The sequence below is a fragment of the Urocampus carinirostris genome, chromosome 12 (assembly GCF_059441175.1).
Source record: "Urocampus carinirostris isolate Australia breed hairy pipefish chromosome 12, RoL_Ucar_1.0, whole genome shotgun sequence".
Classification (NCBI taxonomy): domain Eukaryota; kingdom Metazoa; phylum Chordata; class Actinopteri; order Syngnathiformes; family Syngnathidae; genus Urocampus; species Urocampus carinirostris.
In genome coordinates this window covers 32,549,092-32,571,035 of record NC_142360.1, presented here as the reverse complement: position 1 = coordinate 32,571,035, position 21,944 = coordinate 32,549,092, and the positions used below count along the sequence as shown (strand labels likewise).

Sequence of the window (21,944 nt, the reverse complement as noted above, 5' to 3'; positions counted from 1 at the left end):
GGTGATCTAAATTCAACTCTCGGTGGGACCATGCTCCATTAAGCTTTTAGCCACAGAACAAACTACCGTTTCGTTTTATCTGCTATGCAGTTAAAACCAGTACTCCAAAACAAGGGTACGTAGGTCCCATGGTGTAATGGTTAGCATTCTGGACTCTGAATCCAGTGATCTGTGTTCAACTCTCAGTGGGACTATGCTACTTGAGACTTTTAGTCACAGAACAAACCAATGTTCCTTTTTATCTGCTATGCAATGAAAACCAGTACTCCAAATATGGTTATGTAGGTCCCATGGTGTAATGGTTAGCACTCTGGACTCTGAATCCAGTTATCTGAGTTCAACTCTCAGTGGGACCATGCTCCATTAAGCTTTTAGCCACAGAACAAACTACCGTTTCTTTTTATCTGCTATGCAGTTAAAACCAGTACTCCAAAACAAGGGTACGTAGGTCCCATGGTGTAATGTTTAGCACTCTGGTCTCTGAAACCAGTGATCTGAGTTCAACTCTCAGTGGGACCATACTCCAATAGGCGTTTAGCCACAGAAAAAAACAGTTTCTTTTTATCTGCTATGCAATGAGAACCAGTACTCTAAATACATTTATATAGGTCCCATGGTGTAATGGTTAGCACTCTGGACTCTGAATCCAATGATCTGAGTTCAGCTCTCAGTGGGACCATGCTCCATTGCGCTTTTAGTCACAGAACAAACCACTGTTTCATTTTATCTGCTATGCAATGAAAACCAGTACTCCAAAACAAGGGTACCTAGGTCTCATGGTGTAATGGTTAGCATTCTGGACTCTGAATCCAGTTATCTGAGTTCAACTCTCAGTGGGACCATGCTCCATTAAGCTTTTAGCCACAGAACAAACTACCGTTTCTTTTTATCTGCTATGCAGTTAAAACCAGTACTCCAAAACAAGGGTACGTAGGTCCCATGGTGTAATGTTTAGCACTCTGGTCTCTGAATCCAGTGATCTGAGTTCAACTCTCAGTGGGACCATACTCCAATAGGCGTTTAGCCACAGAAAAAAACAGTTTCTTTTTATCTGCTATGCAATGAGAACCAGTACTCTAAATACATTTATATAGGTCCCATGGTGTAATGGTTAGCACTCTGGACTCTGAATCCAGTGATCTGTGTTCAACTCTCAGTGGGACTATGCTACTTGAGACTTTTAGTCACAGAAAAAACCAATGTTCCTTTTTATCTGCTATGCAATGAAAACCAGTACTCCAAAGAAGGTTATGTAGGTCCCATGGTGTAATGGTTAGCACTCTGGACTCTGAATCCAGTGATCTGAGTTCAGCTCTCAGTGGGACCATGCTCCATTGCACTTTTAGTCACAGAACAAACCACTGTTTCATTTTATCTGCTATGCAATGAAAACCAGTACTCCAAATAAGGTTATGTAGGTCCCATGGTGTAATGGTTAGCACTCTGGACTCTGAATCCAGTGATCTGAGTTCAACTCTCAGTGGGACCATGCTCCATTAAGCTTTTAGCCACAGAACAAACTACCGTTTCTTTTTATCTGCTATGCAGTTAAAACCAGTACTCCAAAACAAGGGTACGTAGGTCTCATGGTGTAATGGTTAGCATTCTGTACTCTGAATCCAGTGATCTGTGTTCAACTCTCAGTGGGACTATGCTACTTGAGACTTTTAATCACAGAACCTACCAATGTTCCTTTTTATCTGCTATGCAATAAAAACCAGTACTCCAAAGAAGGTTATGTAGGTCCCATGGTGTAATGGTTAGCACTCTGGACTTTGAATCCAGTGATCTGAGTTCAACTCGCAGTGGGACCATGCTCCATTGGGCTTTTAGTCACAGAACAAACCACTGTTTCATTTTATCTGCTATGCAATGAAAACCAATACTCCAAATAAGGTTATGTAGGTCCCATGGTGTAATGGTTAGCACTCTGGACTCTGAATCCAGTGATCTGAGTTCAACTCTCAGTGGGACCATGCTCCATTCCGCTTCTAGTCACAGAACAAACCACTGTTTCATTTTATCTGCTATGCAATGAAAACCAGTGCTCCAAATTAGGTTATGTAGGTCCCATGGTGTAATGGTTAGCACTCTGGACTCTGAATCCAGTGATCTGAGTTCAACTCTCGGTGGGACCATTCTCCATTAAGCTTTTAGTCACAGAACAAACCAGTTTCTTTTTATCCGCTATGCAACGAAACTCAGTACTCCAATTAGTTTTATGTAGGTCCCATGGTGTAATGGTTAGCACTCTGGACTTTGTATCCAGTGATCTGAGTTCAACTCTCAGTGGGACCAGGCTCCTCTTGGCTTTTAGTCACAGAATAAACCAATGTTCCTAATTATCTGCTATGCAATAAAAACCAGTACTCCACATGGGTTATGTAGGTCCCATGGTATAATATTTAGCACTCTGGACTCTGAATCCAGTGACCTGAGTTCAACTCTTACTGGGACCGGGCTCCTTTTGGCTTTTAGTCACAGAATAAACCAATGTTCCTAATTATCTGCTATGCATTGAAAACCAGTACTCTGAATACACTTGTACAGGTCCCATGGTGTAATGGTTAGCACTCTGGACTCTGAATCCAGTGATCTGTGTTCAACTCTCAGTGGGACCAGGCTCCATTAAGCTTTTAGTCACAGAATAAACCAATGTTCCTAATTATCTGCTATGCAATGAAAACCAGTACTCCAAATACACTTGTACAGGTCCCATGGTGTAATGGTTAGCACTCTGGACTCTGAATCCAGTGATCTGTGTTCAACTCTCAGTGGGACTATGCTACTTGAGACTTTTAGTCACAGAACAAACCAATGTTCCTTTTTATCTGCTATGTAATGAAAACCAGTACTCCAAAGAATGTTACGTAGGTCCTATGGTGTAATGGTTAGCACTCTGGACTCTGAATTCAGTGATCTGAGTTCAACTCTCAGTGGGACCAGGCTCCATTGCGCTTTTAGTCACAGAACAAACAACTGTTTCATTTTATCTGCTATGCAATGAAAACCAGTACTCCAAATAAGGTTATGTAGGTCCCATGGTGTAATGGTTAGCACTCTGGACTCTGATTCCAGTGATCTGTGTTCAACTCTCAGTGGGGCTATGCTACTTGAGACTTTTAGTCACAGAACAAACCAATGTTCCTTTTTATCTGCTATGCAATGAAAACCAGTACTCCAAAGAAGCTTATGTAGGTCCCATGGTGTAATGGTTAGCACTCTGGACTCTGAATCCTGTGATCTGAATTCAACTCTCAGTGGGACCATGCTCCATTGCGCTTTTAGTCACAGAACAAACCACTGTTTCATTTTATCTGCTATGCAATGAAAACCAGTACTCCAAATAAGGTTATGTAGGTCCCATGGTGTAATGGTTAGCACTCTGGACTCTGAATCCAGTGATCTGAGTTCAACTCTCAGTGGGACCATGCTCCATTAAGCTTTTAGCCACAGAACAAACTACAGTTTCTTTTTATCTGCTATGCAGTTAAAGCCAGTACTCCAAAACGAGGGTACGTAGGTCCCATGGTGTAATGGTTAGCACTCTGTACTCTGAATCCAGTGATCTGTGTTCAACTCTCAGTGGGACTATGCTACTTGAGACTTTTAGTCACAGAACCTACCAATGTTCCTTTTTATCTGCTATGCAATAAAAACCAGTACTCCAAAGAAGGTTTTGTAGGTCCCATGGTGTAATGGTTAGCACTCTGGACTTTTAATCCAGTGATCTGAGTTCAACTCTCAGTGGGACCATGCTCCATTAAGATTTTAGCCACAGAACGAACTACTGTTTCTTTTTATCTGCTATGTAATGAAAACCAGTACTCCAAAGAAGCTTATGTAGGTCCCATGGTGTAATGGTTAGCACTCTGGACTCTGAATCCTGTGATCTGAATTCAACTTTCAGTGGGACCAGGCTCCTTTTGGCTTTTAGTCACAGAATAAACCAATGTTCCTAATTATCTGCTATGCAATGAATACCAGTACTCCAAGTAAGGCTATGTAGGTCCAATGGTGTAATGGTTAGCACTCTGGACTCTGAATCCAGTGATCAGAGTTCAACTCTCAGTGGGACCATGCTCCATTGGGCTTTTAGTCACAGAACAAACCACTGTTTCATTTTATCTGCTATGCAATGAAAACCAATACTCCAAATAGGGTTATGTAGGTCCCATGGTGTAATGGTTAGCACTCTGGACTCTGAATCCAGTGATCTGAGTTCAACTCTCAGTGGGACCATGCTCCATTGCGCTTTTAGTCACAGAACAAACCACTGTTTCATTTTATCTGCTATGCAATGAAAACCAGTGCTCCAAATAAGGTTATGTAGGTCCCATGGTGTAATGGTTAGCATTCTGGACTTTGAATCCAGTGATCTGAGTTCAATTCTCAGTGGGACCATCCTCCATTAGGCTTTTAGTCACAGAACAAACCTCTGTTTCTTTTTATCTGCTATGCAATGAAAACCAGTACTTCCAACAGGGTTATGTAGGTTCCATGGTGTAATGGTTAGCACTCTGGATACTGAATCCAGTGATCTGACTTCAACTCTCAGTGGGACCAGGCTGCTTTTGGCTTTTAGTCACAGAATAAATCAATGTTCCTAATTATCTGCTGTGCAAGGAAAACCAATACTCCAAATAAGGTTATGTAGGTCACATGGTGTAATGGTTAGCAGTCTGGACATTGAATCCAGTGATCTGAGTTCAACTCTCAGTGGGACCAGGCTCCTTTTGGCTTTTAGTCACAGAATAAACCAATGTTCCTAATTATCTGCTATGCAATGAATACCAGTACTCCAAGTAAGGCTATGTAGGTCCAATGGTGTAATGGTTAGCACTCTGGACTCTGAATCCAGTGATCAGAGTTCAACTCTCAGTGGGACCATGCTCCATTGGGCTTTTAGTCACAGAACAAACCACTGTTTCATTTTATCTGCTATGCAATGAAAACCAATACTCCAAATAGGGTTATGTAGGTCCCATGGTGTAATGGTTAGCACTCTGGACTCTGAATCCAGTGATCTGAGTTCAACTCTCAGTGGGACCATGCTCCATTGCGCTTTTAGTCACAGAACAAACCACTGTTTCATTTTATCTGCTATGCAATGAAAACCAGTGCTCCAAATAAGGTTATGTAGGTCCCATGGTGTAATGGTTAGCATTCTGGACTTTGAATCCAGTGATCTGAGTTCAATTCTCAGTGGGACCATCCTCCATTAGGCTTTTAGTCACAGAACAAACCTCTGTTTCTTTTTATCTGCTATGCAATGAAAACCAGTACTTCCAACAGGGTTATGTAGGTTCCATGGTGTAATGGTTAGCACTCTGGATACTGAATCCAGTGATCTGACTTCAACTCTCAGTGGGACCAGGCTGCTTTTGGCTTTTAGTCACAGAATAAATCAATGTTCCTAATTATCTGCTGTGCAAGGAAAACCAATACTCCAAATAAGGTTATGTAGGTCACATGGTGTAATGGTTAGCAGTCTGGACATTGAATCCAGTGATCTGAGTTCAACTCTCAGTGGGACCAGGCTCCTTTTGGCTTTTAGTCACAGAATAAACCAATGGTCCTTATTAACTGCTATGCAATAAAAAACAGTACTCCACACAGGGTTATGTAGGTCCCATGGTATAATGGTTAGCACTCCGGACCCTTAATCCAGTGATCTGAATTCAACTCTCAGTGGGACCAGGCTGCTTTTGGCTTTTAGTCACAGAATAAACCAATGTTCCTAATTATCTGCTATGCAATTAAAACCAGTACTCCAAACGTGGTTATGTAGGTCTCATGGTGTAATGGTTAGCACTCTGGACTTTGAATCCAGTGATCTGAGTCCAACTCTCAGAGGGACCAGGCTTGTTTTGGCTTTTAGTCACAGAATAAACCAATGTTCTTAATTATCTGCTATGCGATTAAAACCAGTACTCCAAATAAATTAATGTAGGTCCCATGGTGTAATAGTTAGCGCTCTGGACTCTGAATCCAGTGATCTGAGTTCAACTCTCAGTGGGAACATTGCTCCGTTAGGCTTTTAGTCAATGAACAAACCACAGTTTCTTTTTATCTGTTATGCAATAAAAACCAGTACTCCAAACAATGTTATGAAGGTCCTATGGTAGTATGGTTAGCACTCTGGACTCTGAATCCAGTTATTTGAGTTCTCAGTGGGACTAGGGTCCTTTGGCTTTTAACTACAGAATAAACCAAGGTTCCTATTTATCTGCTATGCAACGAGAAGGAGTACTCCGAGCATAATTATGTAAATTTCATGGTGTAATGGTTAGCACTCTGGACTCTGAATACAGTGATCTGAGTTCAACTCTCAGTGGGACCAGACTCCTTTTGGCTTTTAACCACCTACTAAACCAATGTTCCTATTTATCTGCTATGCAATGGATATTAGTACTCCGTAATTTGCTTACATAGGTCTCATGGTTTGATGGTTAGCTGATGTATTGAGAGACACACAAAGGGGGGGACAAAATAACTGAATCCCTTCGGTATGCAGGCTGTAGCCTTGCATTGCTGATTCAGCTAATGGTGTGTGAGCACTTGTGTGAATTGGTAAAGAGTGAAGTGTGTTGTAAAGCACTTCCGAGGTCCTCAGTGACTGCTAAAGCGCTATATAAACGCAGTCCATTGACCATTTACAATAAAAAAAAATTTTTAGCACTTTCGTTTGGCGGGTCAGAATAATAAGACTGACGTGTATGTGCCCACGGGCCGTAGTTTGCGCACATGAACAGAAACAAATAATTTATGACCCTTTGTATTTTTCTAAAAATTGTGGTATTACCTGAAGCCACATCCTCTGTAGATAAATTGCAGAGTTGGCAGAGTCTGCCCAGCCTCTTGATGCTCTTCTGCCCGTCCTCCTTGTTCCGTAGAACTTCTGTAATCTGCTCCAGGTTCTGCTCCAAGCCCTGCTTGAGCGCAGCTATCAGGCCAGGAGACATGGCCAGCTCCCCTCGGTGGACCCGATCCGAAGAGCCGGTGAAGGAGAAGAATGTGGGGGCCGACGAGTTGATGAGTTCCGCCAGCAACGATTCGCTGGAGGAAGGGCCCAAAGCGACCGGGGGCTGAGCCTGAAGGGAGTCCAGTCTCACCCGGGGGACGTCCGGACGGTGGCCGGGGAGGATGTCTCTCAGGAAGCGGCACAGATCGCACAGGAAATGGAGAGGTCGGGAGGAACTGGAAACGTCGCTTTTGAGAGATCAAAGAATTCAGAATTACGATAAACCCCCAGGCAATGTTCCCTCTGATTTTTTACGGGTCTGAGCGTTTACACAAAGTTGGTGAGCAACGCTTGAAACAACAGTGAGCAACCATAGTCCCAAGTGTGGCAAGATAATTAATTATCAAACATGTCCAAAACTTGACATCACGTTACATTTTGCTGAGTTTCCGGCAATGCAAAACAAATTTTCACTTTTGAATGAATCGACTCATGTATTATTGCAAAGGTTCTACGGCCTACAAACGTCATTTGTTTTAACAACAATTCTTTCACAAGATTTTCATTTCTTTTTTTTTCCTGGTATCTTTGGTCGCATAATACTAACATTTTGGGGGGCTTATTTAGTCGGTTGCACGATACACAATTGTATTTAATCACATTTTTTTAGTGGAAGTACAATGTTGGCAACAAGATTCACTTGGTATACCGTATTTTCCGCACTATAAGGCGCACCTAAAAGTCTTAATTTTTTTCAAAAGCTGACCATGCGCCTTATAATACAGTGCGTCTTATATGTGGCTCAATATTAAATTCGCAAGGTCTCGCAACTTACTCAACAGCCGCCGACTCGATTTTACCCCGAACGTGGAGTAGTCCGCGGTGTGTGCTGGGATTTATATACCGGCGTTTCATTGGCTAACCAATGTGTCAATCATCATTTGAATCGATCACTATTGGCTGAAGTTATTCGGAGCCTCGGATTGGCTAGATGGCCAAAACAAACCCTGCAATCGGCCGAGTTTAGAAATGGCGTAGCAAGTCCGCGGTGTATACTGGGATTTATATACCGGCGTTTCATTGGCTAACCAATGTGTCAATCATCCGTTAAATCGATCGCTATTGGCTGAAGTTATTCGGAGCCTCGGATTGGCTAGAGGGCCGAAACAAACCCTGCAATTGACCGAAAAAGATGTGTCAATCATCCGTTAAATCGATCGCTATTGGCTGAACTTATTCGGCGCCTCGGATTGGCTAGATGGCCAAAACAAACCCTGCAATCAGCCGAGTTTAGCAATGGCGTAGCAAGCTTGCTGAAGTACGCCATAAAGAAACATGTTTCATTAGTCTGTATTTGTAAATATTCTACTCTCCTGGATTTACTACACTCACGGTTGTAAGAAGACCATGATTGCGTATCATCATTGAACGTGAGAACTTAGGTGAGCTATGCGGCTTTATATTTTCCCGGTATCTTGTTTTAGAACGATCTTGATGTTGCTGTGATGAGTTGAGTGAATTAAACTGAATTCCAAGTGTTTATTGTCATATGCACAGTAAAGTTGTGAGCGAAAAAGAAAATAGAAACATAGAAATGTTTGGCATTTCTTGAATCCCAAGACTTTAACCTTCCGAATGATGGAACGATGCATTTGAGTGACATCGTACGGACACCGCATCCGCACGTGTTCTCGACACGTATTTGCTTCTTTGCAAGCTTTCGGAATGTTAAGGGGGTAATAAGTTTGCACGATCTGACTGTTTTGTCCACGTTCCCATTGTAGCGCCTTATAATCCGGTGCGCCTTATCTATGGAATATATAGGACCAAAAACTATTTTTTGGGGGTGCGCCCTATAACCCGGTGCGCCCTATAGTGCGGAAAATACGGTAATTGGAAATTATTTGGATGCAACACAAACTTTTTCTTCTTTTGCCCTGATTTTTTTAATCCTTTAAAAAAATCTAATTTTGTTTATTTTTTTCCTAGCTGTTACTTTTTTCTTTTTGTTCACTATTTTCTTTTTTCCTTTGTTTCTTTCTTTTCCTTTTTTTCCTGAAAATTTCCTTCTTTTTTCTCTTCCTTTTGTTTCTTTTTTTCCTCAGCTTTTCACCACTTTTTCATTTTTCTTTTTTGTTCTAAACTTCCTTCCTTCAAGTCATTGTGTGCATAATTTTACATATTTGGTCATATAGGGATGAAAGAAGCAAAAAACACCTGAAGAGCCGTTTAGGACCCGAAAGAGCCGGTTCCTTTCAGTGAGCCGAGTTGAAGAAGCCGGTTCTCGAAAAACTCTAAAAACTCACACACGCAGCTTCGAGGGAACATTGCACTGGATAGATTTTGTTGTGCGCTGAGAATGTGCGGGCATTGCACGACTGCGCACGCTCGCAGCTTAGAGGGAACATTGCCCCCAGGATACGGCATCCCCGCCTTAAAATGTTTTCACTTTACAGTGTGAAATGAGAATTTTTATGTCGGCCTATTATTTTGCTTGCTCAAAAAACTTATACAGAGGTACTACTTAATTTGAGCCCCTCTAAACACTAAAAGTTTTTTAAAATCTTGTTGCTAGTAGGAAATTCAACGTTGGGTAAGAATTCCGTCTTGCAATGTTAACAAAATGATGAAATAATGCCAGAACAGGCAATTGAACGCTACGCTTTAATTCATTAACAATAATTATTCACTGTGACTGACAAGCTCATGTAGCAACTGGCGTGAGGTTTGGCGTTATCTCGCATGTGTGGAGCAAAGGTTGCCTTGACAACTTCCCCCAGGGACCAGCCAGAGCGGTGATCCCCCACTTCACCCCGAGGAGGCCAGAGCAGAGCGGTCTTAGCACCTAAATTTCAGTTTTGAAGTAAGCCAGCGAGCGGACAGGAGGTCTGGGTTGCAAGAGGCCCATCTTAACATGCAAAGAAACCAAAGAGTTCTCCTAAGCCAGCAAAGAGCCAAGAGGGACCCGGCTTCCAAGAGTTCTGGCTTACAAGAAAAAGAGAATTCGGAATAGTACCAACAAAGCTAACAATCAAAGAACCTTGCTTAGCCGGCATCCAAGCCTGAGAGAGCCCACGACCAAGTCGGTTGGATCCAGTAAAGAACCCCAGCTTCGACGCCGTGCAGTGATCCTGAGCAAGACTGGGCCCACAGACTCGAGAACTGCCTCCCTACCACCGAGGACATCAGAACTGCACGCCACCAGCATAGAACCAAGACCCAAGTCCATCTCATGGTGTCAGGTATAAATCGTGACTATAGGGGGAAATCCTATTAAATTACAATCATGTCTAATTGCCTCAAATCTTATATAAAATACAATTTAAGCCAACGTTTTCCTATCCTAGTGTTGCCATCCCAGATCCAAACTTCCATCTTTCTTTCTTTTATCTTCTTATCCTTGTTTTTTTTGTTCTGTGTAAGTTTCATCAGTTGAACATCAGTAAAAAAAATCCATAAATCCACAAAGGAAAATCCAGTTCACGAACAGTGCCAGATGCTACCACGACAGGCCGCTCGTCGTGGCTAACCGCCAGCATCTGCTTGTCCAGTTTGCACATGCAAACTACTACAGGGGGAAAAAGTGCTGTCAAATTTTTATCTTATACTTTCATCTTAAGTTACAGTAACTAAGTGTACAGTAAGCGCTTTGCTTCCCTTGTTAATGATTGCGAAATCCTCCTTATTAAGCCATATAAACCTTGTAAGCACAACTCAGCACCTATTTACTCACAGCAAGACACACTGTAGAATACCGCGACAATATTAGCAATCTTCTATGACCTTGTCGTCTGCTACTAGTGACCGAGACGGGGAAATGGGCAAAACGGGATTGTTCTTAAAAAATTACATATTTTTTGATATACAGCATCCACAAATTAAAATAATGAAAAGAAATATATGTATAAACACGTGGAAAACATAAGTTGAGAGGTTGTAAAGTAGGCTTAAACGTATTGACTCAAGGTGTGTATTTCTAATCAGTTGATGTTCCTTTTGGCCGTTTCTTAGTCTTGCTGTCTTTGTTTAAAGGTGTCGGTACTTTTCCATGGGGGCGGTATTTTATCTTTGTTTAAACATACCAGTACTTTTCCTGTCTTGTGGTTTCAATAAAACACAGAGGCAGACGGGGGGTGACCCAGTGTGAGTGTGACTGGTGAGCCGAAAGCGAGCAAATTGTCCGCTCCTCACCGCACTCCCCCCGCTGCAGCTGGTTAAAAACTTAACAAGTCTTTGCCTGATGATTTTTCTACCGTTAGCCAATTTATAGCTCTCCCACATGTAAGTGGTCTGCTTCTTCGACCCCAGAGAGGTATGCGATCTCCGGGACTCCTCCTTGCAACCCCCACCCCTTACTCTGCAGAACGCGCACACATTTAATACAGTGCTCATAATAAACTCACATTTTCTCATCTCATCAGCTGTACCGCTTATCCTTATTAGGGTCGCGGGGGGGCTGGAGCCCATCCCAGCCATCTCCGGGCAGTGGCAGGGGAAATTTGATCTCGATAATTTTATTTCTTTTATTACTGTATTCTTTATGCTAAATCACTATTTGCATGTGTTCTTAGTGATCAGGAAAATACGTTTTAAAGCCCTTTAGGGTTCACTTGGATGCTTTTGGGAGGACGTAAGCGGACCCAGGGATGTGATTTGACCAAAGTGAAATTATCTGAAAATTAGCGGGGGGGGGGGGGGGGTGATTGCTAGCTGGGGGGGGGGGGGGAAACCAGGTAGGACCAGGGCAGTAAAAAGTACAATAAGTATAGGCCCTACAGTAAAGTGTTGGTGTAATGTACACATGAAAATCTATTATTGTAATTGTTAAATATTTATGGCCATTTTTATTACGTTATAATATTTTCGAAAAAAATGGGAAAACTGTCAAATAAATTTGAAAAGTTTACCACCTACCTCAAAATTCACGACTCTATCAGCAACTGGTACAGGTTGTTGGGGTGGATCACGTCTCTTTATTACCGCTTCCGATTGTGATGTCAATAAGGGATGGAGGCCGTAAAGTTTTGGAGTTTTCGTTTGGGCACCGAAACTTCCAGCGATGGAATAATTTGTCGTTCTTGACTGGAGTTCTTTCACGTGTTTTTTGCTCTTTGCGTGACTTTCAAGAGCTTTGAAACCTCTCCCACCATAGTCGATGGTATCATGACACCAAATGCAAAGTGCTTTCCCGGCACGATCGATCTTCCGAATAAAGTCATTGAACAAATTCGTCACAGTCTTCTTTCCAACATTCGTAGATAATTCCTTCTCCAACCAGTCCCATCGAAACTTGTTTTTTACAATCTTATCAATTTCTTTAGCTCGCGGAGCATCTTTGCGTTCGATCACGGACATCTTTCTTTAAACACCCGGCAAAAACGTGTGAGAAATGAACAATGGCACACTCCTATAACAAGCGCGTTTATTGGTCAACACGAGACTTCAACCAATCGCAAGTACGTTTCATTTCAGTTACGGAAACACTCAAATGGCATGCTGTCGAGACGAAATCGTTTTTTTTTTACCAATTAAAACACCGGAAATTTTAAAATTTTATTTTTGGAGATAAAAAAAGCGGAATTCCGCGAATTAGCGGAAAAATCACATCCCTGCGGACCAATTAGCTATTATTTCATATTGGAACATTTGCTCGAACAGGAGCAATGGGAGCGGTGAGCATGATACTGGACTGGATTAGGCTTGTAAGAAGAGCTACCCCCAGTGTTCCCTCTAAGCTGCGGGCGTGCGCAATTGCGCACTGCTCGCACATTCTCAGCGCACAAGAAAATCGAGCCAGCGCTCAAAAATCAGGGCTCAAAATTACCAATTAAGAAGCGACTTAAGTCAAAGTTACAGTGCCTGAAGGTAAAAATATACGGGTTCCCCTGACGCTGTGTCCTAAATGCGGTATTTTGAAGTCGAGTCGAAGTAGAACGAAGTTGAGTAAAGTTAGTAGAATTTGTCGAGAACCGGCTTCTTCGGCTCGGCTCACTAAAAGGAACCGGCTCTTTCGGGTCCTAAACGGCTCTTCAGGTTGTTTTTGCTTATTTCATCCCAACATGACCAAATATTATGTAAAATTATGCACAACATGACTTAAAGGAAGGGGGGAATAAAACAAAAAAGAAAGAATTACCAAAATGAAAAATAGTGAAAAGCTGAGAAAAAAAAACAAAAGGAAGAGAAAAAAAGAAGGACAAATTCAGAAAAAAGCCAGAAAAAAAAGAAAAGAAATAAATGTACGAAAAAGTAAATAGAGAACAAAAAGAAAAAAGTAAAAGCTCGGAAAAAAATAAACACAATGAGATTTTTTTTTAAAGGAATTGAAAAAAAAGTAGAAAAAAGAACCACGGGAAAAAAGACGAAAAAGTTTGTGTTGCATTCAAATCATTGCCAATTCTATCAAGTGAATCTTGTTGCCAACATTGTACTTCCACTCAAAAATGTGATTAAGTACAGTTCTGTATCTTGCAACCGACAAAATAAGCCCTCAAAAATGTTAATATCATGCGACAAAATATATCAGGAAATAAAAAGAAATGGATATCTTGTGCAAGAGGTTTGTAGGCCGAACAACCTTTGCAATAGTACATGAGTCCATTCATTCAAAAGAGAAAAATAATTTTGCATTGCTGGAAACGCAGCAAAATGCAACGTGATGTCAAGTTTTGGACATGTTTGATAATGGATTAGTTGCCGCACTTGGGATTGCTGTTGCTCACTGTTGTTTCAAGCGTTGCTCACCGACTTTGTGTGAACGCTCAGACCCGTAAGGAAAATGACAGGGAACATTGGCTACCACTATATGATTCAATCTTTAGTGTTCCTAACTGCTACCAGTTGTATAGAAAAACATTGAGAGCACAAAAAAGGATGCGGGCTAACCTGATGTCGTCTTCCCGGGTGAGAAGAAGAACCGGCGTCACGCTGCTACTTCTTGCACTTCCACCCAGAAGGAGTTCTTTTATCTTGATCTCTGGAAGAAGTACAATTGGATGAGAATGTGCACAGAAAAAGTACTGTAATACTGTAATAGTATTTATGATAAGGAAAGTAATAAACGTAAACTATACCCATTATTATTATCAGTGTCTGAAACTCGTGACAAGAAGTTAGTGGACACTCTGAAAAGTTGCCTGCCCAGCCATAAAGTTGCTTGCCCCATTTTTCACAACTTGAAAGACAATAGGACGACTCATCGCAAAAAAAAAACATTGTTGTAAAGTATTAAGGATTGATCATCAGAATATATAACAGAACAACACTTTAAAATTAAGTTTATTATAAATCTACTTATAACATTTATTGCATGTACTGTATTTTCCGCACTATACTCCGCACAGGTAGGCTGGAGCTGGATTTGAACCCACACAGGAGGTTCCCAAGACATTAGAACTGTGCCGCACACGCGCTAACCACTGCTCCGCCGTGCTGCCTTATACTACATTTGTAAAATTTTCAAATAAAATTATTAATAATAACTAAAAACCTGTTACAGTTGCTTTTATCTAATTGAAATAGGATTTTTCAAGGAAAAAAAAAACCCCAAAAAACAGACTTTTTATACCAATATAAACTTAATAGTGTTAATAAAATAACCCAAAAAGAAGAAGGATAAGATATACTCATAGTAGGAGATTTGGAGTCGATGACAAGTGTCCATTTTTGGTCTTCCGTGGACGATTCTGCCGTCAGTAGAATATATTGCGTTCCTTCTGACATGCACACAGTCTGCACAAAAAACAATATAAAAACCAAACTCAACATGCAACCCCGAGAAAAAGTATGGAATCACCAGACATTTTATTCTTGAGAAAAAAATCAGTGCATTTTGAGTAGAAAATAAGGACACACCCAGTCGATATCCTTTCCTTCCTAGCTTAGATTAAGTCTGCCAGTTAGACAGTAGCTAAAAACAGTGCAGTTATCCCACTTTGGAGGGCTCCTGGACTAAGTGGATTGGCAAGAATCACGGCTCCGACAAGAGAGATGTCTCTTGAGACCAAAGACTCTACTCGTATGGTTGCCAAAGACGTGGGCTGTTCACAGTCGAAGATTTGGACCAAGTACTGGTAAGCCAAGGAGGACATGTCGGCATCAGGACAAACAACTAAAGGCCATACGTCTTGAAAACAGACAATGCACAACAGGACAAATAAAGAGGAAATGGGAAAAAGTTGGAGTCAATGTATGTGACAGAGCTGCGCAAAATCGTCTAAAGGAAATGGGATTTTCGTATAGGAAGGTGAAAAGGAAACCATTGTTGACATTTAAACACAAAAGAACAAAACTGCAATGGGCTAAGGAGAGGCAATTGTGGACTGTGGATGAACGTCATCTTCAGTGATGAGTCACAAATCTGCATTGGGCAAGGTGTTATTGCTGGAAATTTTGTTTGGTGCCGTTCCGGTGAAATTCACAAAGAGGACTGCCTATTTGACGACGCAGGTTTAGATTGACATTTTGGACCGCTTTTTTATTCCGTCAATTGAAATAAAATGTCTCATTTTCCAAGATGGCAATGCATCATGCCACAGAACAAAAACTGTGAAAGCATTCCTTGGAGAAAGACCCATCCAGTCAATGTCATGGTCTGGAAATAGCCCAGATCTCAACCCAATTGAAAACCTGTGGTGGAAATTGAAAACAATTGTCCACAGTAAAGCTCCGGACTGCAAAGACTATCTGGCAACTGCAATCAAAGAGAGTTGGCACCAGATTGATAAAGAATACTACAAGCTGTCCTAAAAGCCAAAGGTGGTGCCACTAAATACAAGTCATGTTTATTTTTCTATAGCCCTTAATCACTAAGAGTCTCAAAGGGATGCACAGATCAAAGACTATTGCAAACTGCAGACTATTATGACACCATCCCCTGATCTAAAACCTGCATGAGGGCAAATAATACACAGATATTGTCAACATAAAATACAGGTTATTCATATGCTGTAGAACAGAAGTGTGTTCTAAGCTTAGATTTAAACATTTCCACTGAGGTTGCAGATCGAATGGAGAACGCGCTACAAACTGCAGATCTCTTCTTGGCTCTTGGGATCACTAGTAGACCAGCATTTTCAGAGCGAAGACTCCGGACCGGAACATAGGGGGAAATTAAATTTGAAAGATATGAGGGAGCAAGTCCATGTATGATTTTGTATACTACCAACAGAACCTTAAAGTCACATCTTAAGTTAACAGGGAGCCAATGCAGGTTAGCTAAAATCGGAGTCATGTGATCAAACTTTGTCTTAGTTAAAAGCCTCGCTGCAGCATGTTCTACTAGCTGAAGACTCTTGATTTTGGACTTCGGGAGACCGGAGAGTAGTGCAGTAATCGAGACTGGAAGTAACAAACGCGTGAATCATTTTCCTCATGTTGAGGTTTTTTGAGTTTTTCCTTGCCCTCATGTTGGTTCCAGATCAGGGGATGGTGTCATAATAGTCTGAAAAAAATAGTCTGTGTAATAACCTGTGAAGCCCTTTGTGATTAAGGGCTATACAAATAAAAATGACTTGACTTGACTCGGGCAGCTTAGAGGAAACATTGATTGCAATGTTTTTTCTCGATTTATTTTACAGTTTCTGAGGATGTCGCACTTCGGAATGACCCTATAATTGTTTCATGCTTGTGAGTTTTTTCCACAACAAGGAACGTCAGAGTAAGGGGCTGCCCATGACTGGTGATTCCACACTTTTTTGCTAAGTGTTTTATAACAAAAAGGACATCAAATTGCAACAGAGTCGACCTGGGTCCTGGGCTGCAGAGATGGACTAGTGAAGGTGAACCGGTCCCAGTCGTTTTCTTTGACGGGACTCTGCAGGATCAAGAGCAGCACCGGCTTGCGTCGCGCAAAGGATTGTGGGATGCGAAAATTCAGCAGCAGGGCTTGTCGATCGTCCTCCATAAACATCACTAAGGGAGAGCAGTTGGTTTATTTGTACACGTGTGTCACAAAGAACTGGATTTGAATGTGAAAAGACAAGAAATGCATTTTCTATTCGCTACTAATAGCGGTTATACAGTAGACCTCCGGGATACGGAACTTTATGTTTTCACGTTAAAATGTGGAATACGATATTTGTAAGCAGGGTTGGGTAGGGTTACTTGAACTGGATTACTTTCAATGACTTTTGGATTACTCCAATACCAAATATGCTAACAAAAGACAAAAGAAACTCAATATGAATAAAATGATGACTCACATCACGTGGTAAGCTTTCTCTCCTGGCTTTGATCTCCGGCAAAACGAACATCAAATGCGACAGAAACCAAATGAAAATAAATCCAAACAGCTTGCCAACATCATTTTTTCCGTTACTCCCCAAGCCTGCACAAAATTGAGTAATTTGATTCATATTTAGTTTCTTTTGTCTTTTATGAGCATGTTTGGTATTGGAGTAATCCAAAAGTAATTGAAAGTAATCCAGTAATCTGATAAATCAAAAATCTAAACAAAACCATTGCACATTATATCCCATGGTGAAGCAAGGTGGTGACAGCAGTGTGCTTTGAGCTTTCTTTAAGCTTTTCAAAATAGAGGAAATGTGGCAAAAAAGTTGAACTCGCCTGCAAGAAAGCTGAAGAGAAGAAAATGAATGTATTCCTTAGTGGGCAAACCAAATCAAACTGAAATAGTTGTTGTTTGTTTCTAGAAAAAATGACAGATCAAATGGAACTTTTCTATGTTTTAAACCATAATTTAGAAAATGTGTACCAAGTCAAAATAATAATTGCGACACGGTTGTACAATATACATTACCGGCAGCTTCTTTACAAGATTCCAAAAATGTGAATTCAACAATGTTGTGTTGACCTGTTATCGCCAAAGTCTTTGCACAGGAGGCCTGTCCAAACAGAAAAACAAAGATATACTGTACGTACACTAAATACCTTCTAACCTTCAGAGTTCGTTAATCGCCGCTAAGAATAATGGAGGAAATGAAGCATGTAGGACACAGTGCCACAGTGAACTAATGATGCGCGTTTGTTTTGTGAAACCAAAAATTTAAGGTGCGGGCACTCAAGCGATCCGATGAAGACAAGTTATCACACTAAAAGGTTGAAAGTGGGGACGAATGTGTCTTGCTTAGTCGCTTAGTCTTTGTGGATTTTTTTTAAATGATCAAAATTGGGTGGTATGTTTAGATGCAAGCATTTACCTGATTGAAACGGAATCTTGCCAGTATTCAGATTATGGAAAGCCATGTTAACGTGCATTCTGATCTCGGCTAAATATGGCTTGCGGGCCACATGAGGCCCGTCAGTCTTTTTCATCCAGCTCGCCAAAAGAAAACAGTCAAAATATAATGACTAGTGATGTGTTTCTCTGGACGAATCCCTGAACTGTGTTACGAGTAATTTAGATGAGTGATGGTTGCTAGGTTATGAGTGTAGTTTGAAATAAAAGTAGCAAAGAAACACTATGGATTCCCCTTAACTTTGCCTGAGTCCGGAAGTGTTGCCTTACAAACTTATGCCAGCAGGCATTAATCACTGGGGAAAAAAAGAAATGCAATGGCAAAGCCAAGCGGCCAGCGAGCCAATTTTAAGCAGACTTGTTAAGAAACATGCCAACAACTTCACATGTTTAAAAGCACTTCACCCAGAATTCTAGCATTTTCCAATCCTAAAAAAAGCAACATTAAAATGTAATGATTTCAAGCACCCATATGCACCCTAAATATTACTATTGTATTACCGTCCCCATGTAAACGTAGTAAATGTTTTCCTGATCTTTATTAAAACAAGACTATATCAACACCAAAAGTTATCTCGGACTTTTTAGTTGAACACAATCCGTTTGTTTGATGTCCTCTCTCAAGCGAATCACATCTTTGGGAAGATTTATAAATAAACCAACATCCTGCATTAAAAGACACAAACACAGACGATGTTTAGGAAATGGGTATAAAATACTTATTGACCATTTGTTCATGTCTGGCTTCTAATTCCGCAGAAAGCAAGTCGTTCTGCGTGGTTCAACAAAGTTTAAATGATTTCTCTCTCTCATATTATATATATATATATATATATATATATATATATATATATATATGACGGCGTTTGATGCTCACAATTGCTTTGCAGCCATGAGCCTGGCAGGTTAGGGCCTGATTCTAACGTTTACTGAGTCACCGCCAACTGTGCGCGCGGATTAAATGCTGTTGACGTTCCTTTGAGAACAGTGATAACGTGTAAACACAACACCGCCCCACAGAGGAGAGAATGCCTTTCCATGAATGGATTATGGATTTAGGTCTACTTTTTCACTTTAATGTGACTTTATGTTTATTATTCTGGGCAACAATACAAATAGGGGCTTACAAAATAATATAAATAAATAACTCTTTGGCGGCAACAGCGTAGCCTGAAAAGGTTGTTGCGAGGTCAATTTTGTTAGCAGATGGGCAATTGGCTGAACATAACTGGCATTGCTCTGGTGTGTAAATACGATTATGCTTTTGGGCTCAATAATGTACAATAAAACCAGACTATAACAGGACCTGGTGGGTTTAAGAGCAGCCAGATCATCATGTCTAACGGTTTTGTTAGACTGTCTGGAGGTAATTAGCATTATTGCAATGTTTTTTATTCAGAACATCAGCTTCAGCTCGTGGATATGCCCACTCAATATAACCACAATGCCATGAAAAAGTACAGTATTGGCCCCCCCTTCCTGATATCTGTGTTTTTTAGGTTTCAGATGATCAAACAAATATTAACATCACATAGACAACCTTAGGGAATACAAAATTACATTTTGAAATGTTGACTCAATTTATTAAATCAAAACCTATCTGGTCCTAGGTTAAATAGTAATTGTCCCCCTTGTCACATCACAAGGTAACTGTAACTACCAACAGTTTTGGGAAGGCCGAGTTCAATTCCACAGGCAACGACCAGAATGTATTCCCATCACGTGTGTTGAATCAAAAAAATTACTTAAATTGAATCTGAAAGTGAATTAGGATACTAAATCTCAGGAACATGAGATCCAGAGGAAATTAGAAAAAAATGATTGAAATTTATCAGTCCGGAAAACTTCACAAAGCCATTTTCAAGGTTGTAAGGCTGTAGTGAACCACTGTCAGAGCCATTATCTACAAATGGAGAAAACTGGGAAACGTGGCAAACCTTCCCAGGAGTAATGAACCAACTAAGACTACTCCACGAGTGATACCACGGCTGATCCAGGAGCTAACAAGAGAACCTCGAAAAACATCCAACGACATGCAGGTCTCGCTTGCCTCAGTTAAGTGTTCATGAGTCGCCTATATGAGAAAGACACTGGAGAGTTCGAAACCACTGCTGTCACAAAAATACATAAATAATCGTCTTGTATTTGCCAAAAAGCATCTTGATTATCCTCAAGACTTGGAGAAACATTCTGTGGTCTGATGAATCAAAAATGTAACTTTTTGGGCAGGTGTGCCGCACGTCTGGTGAAAAAATTCGCACAGCATTTGACAAAAAGAACATGATGCCAACAGTAAAGCACGGTGGTGGCAGTGTAGTGGTCGATGTCTGCTTTGCTGCCTCAGGACCACGACACTTTCCTGTGCTCGACAGAATAATGAATTCTAGTGTTTACCAGAAGATGCTGAAGAAGAACGTTTTGGCCATTAGTTTGTACCCTCAACCTCAAGTGTGGATCATGCAGCGGGAAATTGATCTGAAACACACGAGCAAGTCAAACTCTGAATGGCTCCAAAAATAAAACAGAATGAAGGTTCTGGAGATGCTGTGGTGTGACTTTAAACGGGATGTCCATGCTAGAAACCTCCAATATGGCAGATTTGAAACAATTTCGCAAAGAAAAGTGGTCCAAAATTCCCAAACAGCGTAGTGGAAAAACTTGTTAACATTTGATCTCTGCTATCACTGCCAAATGTAGCCCAACTTGCTATAAGGTTCAGGGGGCAATTACTTTTTCACAAAAAGCTAGATAGCTTTTGATTTTTGGGGTGCCTTAATAAATGGAATGAAGATTTCAAAACTGCACTTCATATTTGCTGGGGTTGTTTATGTGTTATTTTCAAATTGGTTCGAAGATCTGAAACCTTTGTGAGTGATAAAACACAGAAATCAAGAAAGGGGGAAACACATTTTCACTGAATTGCATCTAAAAAGGCTTCTTCAGTGTCATTTGTCATCAAAACACTGAAAAAATGCTCACGGGAAACACATAAAAACAGATAAAAATTGTTATGAACCTAAAATGTTTCTTTCTAAATGAGGAACAGAACCAGAATAAAAAAAACACATCCAAATTGAAAGAGCGAGGTTATGGCAATACAAGAAATTGTGCTAACCAAAAGGGAACTGTGTCGTTGTGTCCACAATCTCTCACTAACATGGGTACATTTTGCACTTGGGAAGGTAAGGCACAGCTACAGGGAATATAACTTCCCGTTTGAAGCTCAGTTAGAACACCTTATTGCAGCGTAGGTGTGGTTCAATTATCAGTTTCAAAAATATAAAAATAAATCCTATCAGTACTGTAGCTTTCAATTTGTTGCTGTGTTTATTTGTGCTAAGACTTACCCTAACTTTGTATCTTTAAACTGTTTAGAGCATCCAAAAATAATTTTAAATTCAAAAACATTTGTTATTTTGTGGATTCATCAAATAAATTGTATGCGTTTTAATGTCAATGCCCAAATTTTAAAACAAATCAGTAGTTCAAATTATCATTGTAAGAAACGGATTATATTTTAGTTACCAACTAGTTGGCTCTTACACGTCACAATATTGAGAAAAAATATTTTTCCAAAATAAAGTAAAGCGAACATATTCATAGATATATACATATACAAACACATATGCACACACACACACACACAACATATATATACACGTTTTATATATATATATATATATATATATATATATATATATATTTGCAAATATATGGTCAACACTATGTATTTGTCAATTGAAAAGAATACACATTTTATATCCATGTAAAATATTTTTCCCC

The 21,944-nt window shown here is 40.4% G+C and overlaps 1 protein-coding gene and 14 non-coding genes across 18 annotated transcripts in view; 14 read left to right on the top strand and 1 right to left on the bottom strand.

The window, feature by feature from the left end:
* LOC148355562 (GTPase IMAP family member 8-like) overlaps nt 1-21,944 on the bottom strand; it is a 61,709-nt gene that overhangs the window by 16,152 nt on the left and 23,613 nt on the right. The window contains exons 1-5 of one of the 4 annotated variants that reach the window (XR_015852319.1): nt 17,724-21,745; nt 16,710-16,876; nt 14,590-14,695; nt 13,850-13,940; nt 6,806-7,212 (exon numbers count right to left, since the gene is read on the bottom strand). The exons of 2 other annotated variants lie outside the window; for them this stretch is intronic. The gene's annotated coding sequence lies outside the window, so the exon portion shown is untranslated. Of the gene's footprint in view, nt 1-6,805; nt 7,213-13,849; nt 13,941-14,589; nt 14,696-16,709; nt 16,877-17,166; nt 17,539-17,723; nt 21,746-21,944 lie in introns of those variants that run through there. One more of the 4 variants, XR_015852320.1, reaches the window with a different exon arrangement.
* trnaq-cug (transfer RNA glutamine (anticodon CUG)) lies at nt 285-356 on the top strand. Its single transcript has one exon. It is a non-coding gene; the product is annotated as a tRNA-Gln (tRNA).
* Nucleotides 1,256-1,327, top strand: trnaq-cug (transfer RNA glutamine (anticodon CUG)). The gene has a single exon. It is a non-coding gene; the product is annotated as a tRNA-Gln (tRNA).
* Nucleotides 1,418-1,489, top strand: trnaq-cug (transfer RNA glutamine (anticodon CUG)). Its single transcript has one exon. It is a non-coding gene; the product is annotated as a tRNA-Gln (tRNA).
* Nucleotides 1,743-1,814, top strand: trnaq-uug (transfer RNA glutamine (anticodon UUG)). The gene has a single exon. It is a non-coding gene; the product is annotated as a tRNA-Gln (tRNA).
* trnaq-cug (transfer RNA glutamine (anticodon CUG)) lies at nt 1,905-1,976 on the top strand. Its single transcript has one exon. It is a non-coding gene; the product is annotated as a tRNA-Gln (tRNA).
* On the top strand, nt 2,067-2,138 carry trnaq-cug (transfer RNA glutamine (anticodon CUG)). The gene has a single exon. It is a non-coding gene; the product is annotated as a tRNA-Gln (tRNA).
* Nucleotides 2,227-2,298, top strand: trnaq-uug (transfer RNA glutamine (anticodon UUG)). Its single transcript has one exon. It is a non-coding gene; the product is annotated as a tRNA-Gln (tRNA).
* Nucleotides 2,874-2,945, top strand: trnaq-cug (transfer RNA glutamine (anticodon CUG)). The gene has a single exon. It is a non-coding gene; the product is annotated as a tRNA-Gln (tRNA).
* On the top strand, nt 3,360-3,431 carry trnaq-cug (transfer RNA glutamine (anticodon CUG)). The gene has a single exon. It is a non-coding gene; the product is annotated as a tRNA-Gln (tRNA).
* trnak-uuu (transfer RNA lysine (anticodon UUU)) lies at nt 3,685-3,756 on the top strand. The gene has a single exon. It is a non-coding gene; the product is annotated as a tRNA-Lys (tRNA).
* Nucleotides 4,171-4,242, top strand: trnaq-cug (transfer RNA glutamine (anticodon CUG)). The gene has a single exon. It is a non-coding gene; the product is annotated as a tRNA-Gln (tRNA).
* trnaq-uug (transfer RNA glutamine (anticodon UUG)) lies at nt 4,333-4,404 on the top strand. The gene has a single exon. It is a non-coding gene; the product is annotated as a tRNA-Gln (tRNA).
* On the top strand, nt 4,981-5,052 carry trnaq-cug (transfer RNA glutamine (anticodon CUG)). The gene has a single exon. It is a non-coding gene; the product is annotated as a tRNA-Gln (tRNA).
* Nucleotides 5,143-5,214, top strand: trnaq-uug (transfer RNA glutamine (anticodon UUG)). The gene has a single exon. It is a non-coding gene; the product is annotated as a tRNA-Gln (tRNA).